Genomic DNA, 11066 nt, shown 5'->3' with positions numbered 1-11066 from the left:
GGTGGTCTATAGGAGGAGGAGGATGGTGTAGTATGTGGTGATGGGCTGACTACTGACTGCCCAGGTAACCTTCAGCAGATTAGATTGTTTCTAATTAGAGTCAGGAGAAGGCCAGGATGGTAACACCTCTCTCTCTCTCTCTCTCTCTCTCTCTCTCTCTCTCTCTCTCTCTCTCTCTCTCTCTCTCTCTCTCTCTCTCTCTCTCTCTCTCTCACTCACTCACTCACTCACTCACTCACTCACTCACTCACTCACTCACTCACTCACTCACTCAGACTGATCTGGCTCCATCCTTACGCCTTCTACATGGAGAAATTGAGAAAATCCTCATGCAAATATAATGACGGATGGAGCTGCTGGGTATTTGGACATCTGTCTTCTCTCTCACAGCTCAGCCAGAGAGCTGAGGCTGTATGACAGGCCCATGGCCAGTGTGGAATAACACGGGAGATGGAGAATTATCTCCCTGCTACCCCCAGAGAACTTCCATTAGTAGGTTGTCAGTCTAGCAAACACCCCAGCAGCCTTCCAGGCAGGACAAGTCAGCTCCTCACTTCTAATAGCATGAGATCATATAAGCCTGGCTACAGTTAGAACTATTTAGGTGATATGGGCCTGGAGTTTGGTGAATTTAAATTATGTAGATGATACACTCAAAAGTGCATAAAAAATGGTACTACAATATGTCATAGGCAATGATAGATCAAATGTTGTTTTGAGTGTAGAGAATGCAAATATTTTTGTCAAGTGAAGTGTGTCTACATGTATGTGTGTGTAAGTGTGTGTGTTACATCTGCTCCTGCCACGCCCTCTACTTCTCATCCTGTGTCTCCTCCTGCCGCTACTCCCCTAGTGCTCTCTCTCTGTATGTGTGCATCTGATTGTGTGAGGGGAAACAGGTGTGCTGGAGTCAGAGCAGACCCCCACCAGCTGCAACATGCTCCATAATCAAGACCTCTACAAGTACTCAGCCCTGCCACTTCCACGCTGCCAGTTCGTAGCCACTGCTCAGTCAGTCTGCAGTTCAAGTCGTTTGTTCCTGCATAGATCTTTTTATCCAGTTGTGCCTGTTTTTCCCTAGCATGATGCTGCTTTTCTTTCCACTACAGTTCCGTCCGCTCTGACCCTGGTCCCTGTCTCCAGTCCCTTGTCTCGTCAGTCCTGCTTCGCTGCACTGTACCCCTGCTCTACTGCTTCCTTGGATTCCGCTCCAGACCTGCTTACTCTGCCCCTACTCCCCTTGCCCCAGCCTCAGTTCCTGGTTCCCTGCTACCTGCCCGAGCTCCCCCTGGCCTGCACCCCATCTCCCCCGCTTTTCAATAAATTCCTTAATTACCTTATCCCTGTCTCCTCGTCTGAGTCTGCACTTGGTTTCACCTGCTCCGCCCCGCTTAACAGTTTTTATGAGAGCGATAGAGTCTGTGTGTGCGTGCGTGTGTGTGTGCATGTTCCATGTACGGCACCATAAGTACACTTCAGTAGATACTCATGTATGGAGCTCATGTACCAAATCAAAGACACAGTAGAGGGGCGGTCTATATGCCATGTTAGAGGCACATGTAACACTGATCAAGGGATGCTCAGGTTGATAAAACCTAATATCAAAAGGAAAATATGAGCTTCTAGTCCAATGGCAATATTTCCAAGACAAGTGATTTTAAACCCGCAAAAGTCACTAAGTGGAGTCATCCACCTGTGAATGATATGAAACATGCACTTGTCAAAGCTAAACTCCTGTGTGGCGCAGTGGCATAAGGCACTGCATCTCAGTGCTAGAGGCGTCATTACAGACCCTGGTTTGATCCTGGGCTGTGTCACAACCAGCTGTGATCGGCCAGCGCACAATTGGCCCAGCGTCGTTCGGGTTAGGGGAGGGTTTGGCCGGGGTATTCCATTATTGTAAAATAAGAATTTGCCTAGTTCTAAAAAATAAATAAACTAAATGCCATTGTAAATGCATAGGTGTGGACAGCGAAATGTAAAAAAGTGTTTGGAAAGCCAACTGCAATGCTCTATAACATGGACAGTGGCCAGCAGAACGCATCGGTCTTTTTAGCGTTTTCAGGGCCATGGACAGCCAACATGCATAGCCCTCTGTTCTGGAGCACTTTCAGGACACTGGACAGCGCCTCCACATATTTTTTCTTGTTGGTGCAAACAAATCCCACACACAAACTCACTAGTTATAAATTCACTCTGGGTACGGTGTACAACCATTATTCGTCATCTGGCAAGTGTGTGCTCCCTAATCCATTAGTGTGTGTGTATGTGTCTGTGTTTGTGCGTGCATGCGAGAGAGAGAGAGAAAGAGATACATGCGTCGTTGGGTTTTATTCCTTTTTCATATTGCTAGGTTTCCATTGAAACAGTCACACAATGAAAGCGCGGTGGTAAGGAGCGGTGGTAATGCATAGACTCTACACTTTCCCCAGTAGTCCGATTTGGGGTTGCTTTAACGTTTGTCATGCTGTCTTCTTTTGGGGGTTTTCAAAGTTGAACCTTTATAATCGTTGTTTATCAACACATAAAGTCACGACGCGGTATATCCTTCCTCCCCAACCCTTCTTTCCCCCCTCCTCTCCCGTTCGGCTCGTGTGGTTCAGTCCCACCCCCTGCCGTCTGGTATTGCCGTCCTCTACAATACAAAGCTGTATTCTCAGTACCTCCCCCTAGTTTCGCTTCCTTTTGCCCTGCACTCGATCAGTCTCTGCCTACCTTCCTTGGCATCCTCACTACCACCTCTTCACCTGCGAACGACTTTCACGGATCCGAGCTCGCCCGAACCTCCCTAGAACACATCGGGATATTTCTTCTTAACTATTGAACTCCCGTTTCCCCACGGGTCGACTTGGTCACTCTGTTTATCTGTGTACTGATGCTTACCAACTTGCCGAACCGAAGGATTTCTCTCTCTTGAGCATGAGAAGGACCGTCAACTCATCCACAATTCAACATCTAAGATTGAGCTACCAGCATGCACACTGGATACATATGCTCCAGCAAAAGTTTTCGGACAGAAAACTAAAGCACCTTGGACCACATATTCCGAGCACAGGGGAGAATCAGTTTTAGGTAAGCCTGCTTAAGTGTAGCTTAATTTGCGTTCAATTGTATTGTTTTATATACACACTATACCAGTTATTAGAGTAGCTAAAGGTTATGCTGTAGCTTATTGACAGTTATGGCGATTTTACATGGTCAGCATGATAGGATATAGATTTTTTTTCTGGACGTGTGCGTTTTTCTGCTTTATCATTGTCAAATCAGGCAGCGTGTTGTCTTATATGTAGCCGATGTGAGTTTTGTGTTTCCATGTGTCCAACCTATGTTGTTGTTATTTATCTCAAGTAACATTCACTAAATGTCCATTACTGTGGATATGAACAACGCTAGATCCTAATACCTTACATTTACATGCAAAGTGAGTTGGTGGTTCAGTGCAGTAGGCGATAGGCTGAATTCTCCTCGCATATGACTGGAGACGGCATGTATGTAATGCGAGGCTGCAGAGGAGGACGAAATAATGAAAGAGCGTAATAGTGAGGGGGAGAAAGCATTAAGAATCAGTTTTCAGTCCACGCATAGTTTCTTTCACACTGACCCTCGCCTCAATGAATGGACCGTCGGAATCAGACCAGGGCAAATTGAAGTTCCAGGCACAGCATCATAATATGCTTGTGTATTTTGTTCTAGAAATAACGGGGTTCAGCTCAAACGTCGATTCCCATGTGGGATTATATCAACATTACTACAGTTGATTGTGCAATGTGAGTCCCTATCAGTTCATTTTACAACATACGACTGAAATACCGAAGCTTCTGAAATTCAAGACTTATGCCGCATTTCAATTGCTCACATTTCAAGCATCGTTAGTTTGTTTCTAGCGAAGTGTGGAATGAAGGCTACCCGTTTCACCTGCTGTATGGAGTGTAATGCAATGGTGAAATGCATGTTTGATGTTAGTCTCTCAGTTGTAAATATTCAGTAATTGGTGTGTCACTTATTTTATCTTATCCTTGAATACTTTCAAACACAGTTTAGACAGAATCCATCGTGCAAGTGTATGCGTGTGTGTATGTGTGTAAAAATATAGCAAATGCGACAATATCCGGACTGTTGCCTCACCTTTTCAACACAGACCTGTATGTTGGAGAGCAGCTTGATCAATAATACAAATATGCTGATGCTAATGGCTTATTCAAATTAATTCAACAGAGAAGAAATATTATGATCAGAAAACATATGTATGTTTATGAGGTTGCACCATCGAGCCAAAGTTGCCTCTCCCTCCCTTCAAGTGAAGTTGTGTGAGTGCGCTACTGTCGACTAACTGCTGGGGGAGCTCGCGCTCTTTTGGCCCATGTGTCATATTATCATCTACAGGCAGGATAATTGACTGGTGCTGATGAATACACGATTAGAAATGCAACTCCACTTTTAGTGGGCAATTCGTTTTTTAGAACTAAGGACTGGATTTTATAACTAACGACGGGGACTTCTTCTTCTTTGCTTTGTGCCTTTAGATATGTGCCAATAGGTGTTCGTCATCCTTCACGTTACAGATCAATCATGTACTCTCAGTCTTACTCTCCTGAACCCATTTTAATTCCATCAGACAAATGTAATTTCAAACAGACATGGTACAGCAATGATTGAACTAAGATACATTTTCTCTTGACATCTTCATATGAATCAAATCGTAATAACGACATATACTGTAGAGTGGTCATTTCAACATGTTCATTTACCAAGATAAAAGTAGGGCACAGCAGCAGCAAGAACAGATTTACTGTCATTGTTAATATCAATATTGACATCATATCCATGCTGCCATGTGGTCTGTTTTGTGAACTAAGTTGAAAGTTGTCAATCGATATAGCTCTCTTCAAGTCCACTCTGAATGACATTCCATTTCTACTCTGCATTTTAAGTGCTCTTTACAATGGACACTTTCCAAGAACTGTTTTGTCAGGCAAGGCATTAACACATACATATTGACAGTATGCCAATATGTTATATCACATTATTCTGCGATTAACATGCATGAAAAAATGTCTACAGTCACAAAACAAAGTATTTTTTAAAATATTTCAAATGGCTAATTCAATCAGATGGCCTTTATATTTCATATATGATGGCAACATATAATCCTTTTCAAAGAGAAATGGCTCATAATCACATATGCCAAAAAGAAAATGCCTGCAGTAGCTTTAGGCTACAGCTGTGTCCCATGCTTGGTGACACTGTGTTGACAAAGCCTGGGAGTACACGCTGCAGCATAATGTTTTGTGACTCCTGCTGTGCACTTCAATGATGGATTGATTGCAACCTCATGTTGCCATGATTCACAAAGGCAAATAAAGGACTACACACTAGAGACTAAACACTTTTACACACACACACACACACACACACACACACACACACACACACACACACACACACACACACACACACACACACACACACACACACACACACACACACACACACACACACACACAGAGATTAGGGTGCATAGTAGCACATTCTCCTTAAATAGATAAACTGGGAGGTAGGCAGTGGCCCATTCTCCTTATGTATGGACAAGAATATCAAATACAAGCCCTCTCAGTGCTGGAGCTAGAAGAGCTAACTCTCTCACATTGCCAAGAGGCATCAGGCGTCTCCACTATTGGCCGGACTAGCAGTGTGCGCTGGTTGCAGCTGGAGTGGCCGGAAAGGATTCCTTCCAGAGGGAATAAAAAACCTGTTTTGATGGGAGGAAAAACTACAGTGGTCAAATCAAGCCATGTGTCAGAACAACACACAACGGATGGTGAACTTCATTCCAAATTGCAGTGGTAATCATTTGACCTGCAGTTGTCCTCTGGCCTGTACTTCTCCTCTGGGGCTACCACAAGACCTAAGCAGAAATGAAGTTGCTGGATGTGTTAGTTGACGTGAGGCTACTGTGGGATTGCTTGACTAGTAACTAAATACAAAAAAATCTACGACCTATACGTTATGTACTCCTATATAAAATGTTATATACACTTGCCCAGAATGCAACTGTGGGATGTGCATACTGTATCTCACCATGCACTCATATACATATATGTATTTCCTACTTACTCTATGTACTTTCCAGTACAGTAGTGAGCTAATGGGATGAGCATGCATGGCTTACTGTGCACAGCAGGGATAGTGCCCTACAGCTGAAGGAAGCCTCAAAAACCTCTCAGCGAGTCAATCAAGGCAGACATTTTTTATGCCTGCAAAATTAATATAGACACCTCAATCAATTATTTATCAGTCAAATACGTACCTTCAGGAGGTATTCACATCCCTTGACTTTATCCACATTTTGTTGTTACAGCCTGAATTTAAAATAGATTACATTGAGATTGTTGGTCACTGGCCGACACACAATACCCCATAATGTTAAAGTGGAATTATGTTTTTCGAAATGTTTACAAATTGTTCAAATGTAAAGCTGAAATATATTGAGTCAATATGTATTCAACCCCTTTGTTAAGGCAAGCCTAAATAAGTTCAGGGGTAAAAATAGTCTTAATTAACAAGTCCCATAATAAGTTGCACGGACTTGATTTTTTAATGACTACCTCATCTCTGTACCCCACACACACAATTATCTGTAAGGTCCTCAGTCAAGCAGTGAATTTTAAACACAGATTCAACCACAAGGACCACAGAGGTTTTCTAATGTCTCTCAAAGAATAGCACACATTGGCAGAAGAAAACTATAGAAGAAAACTGAGGATGTATCAACAACAATACTAACATAATTGACAGAGTGAAAAGAAGGAAGCCTGTATGGAATTTAAAAAAAGAAATGCAACCTGTTTGCACAAGGCACTAAAGTAATACTGGAAAATCAATAAACTTTTTGTCCTGAATACAAAATGTTATATTTGGGGCAAATCCAATACAACACATTACTGAGTACCACAATGCATATTTTGAAGCATAGTTGCGGCTGCATCATGTTATGGGTATGCTTGTAATCGTTAAGGACTGGGGAGTTTTTCAGGATAACAAAGGAACGTAATGGAGCTAAGCACAGGCAAAATCCTAGAGGAAAACCTGGTTCAGACTGCTTTCCACCAGACACTGGGAGATGCATTATCCTTTCAGCAGGAAAACCCGATGCCAAATCTACACTGGAGTTGCTTACCAAGAAGACTGAATGTTCCTGAGTGGCCGAGTTACAGTTTTGACTTAAAACTGCTTAAAAATCTATGGCAAGACTTAAATGGTTGTCTAGCAATGATCAATCAACAATTTGACCGAGTTTGAAGAGTTGAAAAGAACAATGGGCAACTATTGTACAATCCAGGTATGCAAAGCTCTTAGACACCTATCCAGAAAGTCTTACAGATGTAATTGCTGCCAACGGTGATTGTAATGGGTTTGATGTGAATACTTATGTAAATGAGATATTTCTGTATTCTATACATTTGCAAACATTTCTAAAAACGTGTTTTCACTTTGTCATTATGGGGTATTGTGTGTAGATGGATGAAAAAAATATATTTAATCCATTTTGAATTCAGGCTGTAACACAATAAAAAGTGTAATAAGTCAAGACAGATGAATACTTTCTGAAGGCAGTGTATACTGTACAGTATATGCACCTTCATCAGGGGGTGAAACCTAATGCTATGTTATACACTGGTGGTGAAGCTGAAGATTAACTGACATTATCTATCCCCACCGTAGAAGACACATCTGTGTGGTTGTGAAATACCAATATTATTTCTAACCTGTAAGTGAATGTAGGTGTATAGAAATGTGTAAAATGTTGATTTGTTTGACTATTTCTTATATCATACACAAAAAAGAGCGTGTAATGATTCACCGGAAATCAAGACCCATACAATATTCAACGGCAGAATATCTACAAAGATGAAAACAGTAAATTAACTTCAACCATATAATTATGACAGCCTAGCCATCAATCAGACCATGCCCAAAACAACAACAACAACACAACCATGTTTACTTCAAGAAAGTCTAATGTTTGGTCCGTATAAAATAAGTGAGGATGTCCACCTAGCTACATTCTGATCATTTTATGGATAAAAAAAATCCATATATAGATCAATTCACAAATGTATTCCCAAACTTTACCCAAAGGCAGGACCAAGGAAAATTTGCTTTCATTTAAGGAGAGCAAAGAACATAGCCTGAGGAACATTGATTGACCAGATACGTTTCTGTTGAAAGACATAGTAGTCTGTACAAACTTGAGAACATGACCTTGGCTTGAATCATCTTGATTTTAGTGCACAGCAAAGTATTCAGTGTCTATATGGGTTCACATTTTCAGTGTTAAATTAACACACAGTTTAGTTTAACACCTTATTTGCATATTTCCCAGAGTCCCTTGCCTTTCAAGTGAATTGTAGAGTTACCACCCATGACTGTATTTGTTAGTGACAGATACATAGTTATTGAATTCATTCATTTTCAGGCCTGTGACCTTCACCAAGTGAATATTATATAATTAATTTACAAATATATATATATATTTTTCCTCTTTTGAGTTTTTCCAGATTTTTTAATTGATTTTATTTTTATAGAAAAACAACAAAATTCAATATTTTAAGTCCACAACAATGCTTAAACCACACCAGGAGACCACTGTTGAGGTCTGGGGAAAATATAAGAATATTTTTTTGTTGATACAGTTCATTCAGTGTACACCAGCAAAATAACTTGTTTGGTTAGCGGTGTTTCTGTAGCACACGTGATTTTAGAGTTTGCTAAACGAATCCCCACTGGATTGATGCAAATAATCATGATCATTCTGCCAGGTAGGCATAGGCTACGTTGTTGGGAACATTTAATTGAAAAGGTTTTTGGGAAAGCCTTTCCATCTACCAGAAAACAGTTATCATTATTAGCATCATTGCTAACGGCTACACAAAGTGGCAGACAAACGCGCACACAGACAGGGGCATTCCTGCACTGCCTCTTCAGAAAGTACGAATCACTGAAGCATTTTGTTCATGTCTGATGATAATCTTGTGCAAATGAATTCATATTCTAAAAGGTTCAATACCTTTAGTTGATTTCCTACAAAGTTCAATGCATTATTGAATTCAGTTGAATTCTGTTTTAATGTCTGGATTCCTGCACCACATATTTTATCGGGGCTCTACATTCAGAATGACTGCCTGCCAGGATGGGAAGACCACGTTATGAGACTGCCGAAACCATCTAAACTGGAACAGACATTTCATTAACAGATGCAATAAGTCCAGATAGGATCAACATATAGGATTACTTTAGAAAATGTGAGTAGCATAAGATTAATGAATTAATCAATCAATGTACGTGCAAACACAGATATTTAAAAAAAAAACTATTACATTTGTTTAACCCGTAATAGAGCATGCTAGGAAATATGATAATGATGGGTGTGGTAATAATGATAACGCTGGTTATTAACACCAACGAGTGTTCAGTTAACACTTGAATCAACACTAGAAATGTTGCACTGAAAAATCTGCACCATCCACTGGGAACAGACGTCAATTCAATGTCTATTCCATGATGGTTCAACGTAATTTCATTGAATGACATGGAAACAACCAGAGTGTGCCGAGTGGGTAGGTAACACTGGCCAATTTGCTGTGTGCAAGATTTTGTTTGGGATCTTTTTTTTTTACTCTTGTCTTGTATAATTTGATAGTTATCTTTTAGCTTCTAATGGATTAGATTAAATTTGAATAGGAGAGAGGCTGGTCTTTTTGAAAGGCATTTTCATCATGCCATAATAACGCAGCCATTATTGAATCTAAACGGTATTAGCCTCAGGAGAGAGAATGCAATTAAAAGATAATAATGAAAAGTAAATCTTACTGCCTCTGGGTCTACATTGTTTATTGTTTCTGTTCTTCTCACATTTGTATTTGTTTTGTAGGACATTTTTTTTTATCTTACAGCCTACATTTTCTGTATTTAGACAACAAATTAGACAGTAGCATACATGTTTGAAAGAATGTATGTATTACTATTTTATTGCTAAATGTTTCACTGTCAAGATTCAAATGTTACTTTGGTGAAATCTAGGACTACAGTGCAATGAGGGTTATTCTTGATATGTATTTTAATGAATCACTGACGGACAGAGACCATTTGGATAATTATAGCATATGTCATGTTGTGCTGATGACCTGATTCTACAGTTGTAGTATCTTAATTTGATCACCCTGTCGAAGGAGAACATTCCTGCAATGCAGGACTTTTTCAATTATGTGTATTTGCAGTTTAAAAAGACGTTTGAAGTTTAATTTCCACTTTGAACTTTCAGATTTTGATTTTTCCTTGTATCAACCCCTATAAAAATGTTAATTCATTATAATCCACACAATACACGCTCAAATTAAGATGTAATGCATATGAAGCAACATGTTTTTTTTGCCACCACTGTCAAAGCGATCAGTCATGAATGAAAGCTTTATGGCTTCACAATCACAAACCCATTGCCATTCCTGAGACCATGTATAGTTGACAGTGTGTCTTGGTATGTTGATGGGTGGCCCTATTCATGCAGGTATATATTTTCTCATTAATATAAAACATTATTATCATCATAAATCTTGCCATATAGGCCATTCATCATGATTGGCTTCGATAATAGTGATATGGAATCCTTACAGTCAAAGCCATTAACAGTACTGTATTTAACTATGGCTTTTCCTGGATGTTGGGTGGCCAATCAAAAATGCATGTTATGACCAATGGTAAAATAAAAAACAGGTTAATTGTGTAGATAATCCTCTAAGAAAGCCGAAGGTCCAGACCTCATGTCTCTATCATAATATGTTCAAAACATATTAGAGTTCTTACCCTTGTTGGATGGTCAAAATTAGGGTGACTAAATCAATGGAGGCCAGAGAAAAGAAGTGGTCAAAAATCAGGAAAATAAAAACACGCCAGCTAGGCTGGATGCTGTGAGAGAATTAAAGCTATCTGATAGGCTTACCATTGAACTCATCATCTATTTTGTCAAATATTAATGCGAAGTTCCTGTTCTTTTTCGAAGACTTCTCACA

General features: G+C 40.1%; 1 protein-coding gene across 1 annotated transcript in view; it reads left to right on the top strand.

Moving 5' to 3' along the window:
* Positions 1 to 2796: 2796 nt before the first annotated feature.
* The window catches only part of LOC139388673 (BMP/retinoic acid-inducible neural-specific protein 1), a 123598-nt gene continuing 115328 nt past the window's right edge, over positions 2797 to 11066 (top strand). The window contains exon 1 of the mRNA XM_071135493.1: positions 2797 to 3072. The gene's annotated coding sequence lies outside the window, so the exon portion shown is untranslated. The remainder of the gene's footprint in view (positions 3073 to 11066) is intronic.

The sequence above is a fragment of the Oncorhynchus clarkii genome, chromosome 29, assembly GCF_045791955.1.
Source record: "Oncorhynchus clarkii lewisi isolate Uvic-CL-2024 chromosome 29, UVic_Ocla_1.0, whole genome shotgun sequence".
In the NCBI taxonomy this organism is placed as follows: domain Eukaryota; kingdom Metazoa; phylum Chordata; class Actinopteri; order Salmoniformes; family Salmonidae; genus Oncorhynchus; species Oncorhynchus clarkii.
Note: the sequence above shows the minus strand (reverse complement) of the source record. Positions and strands in the feature narration are given on the sequence as shown.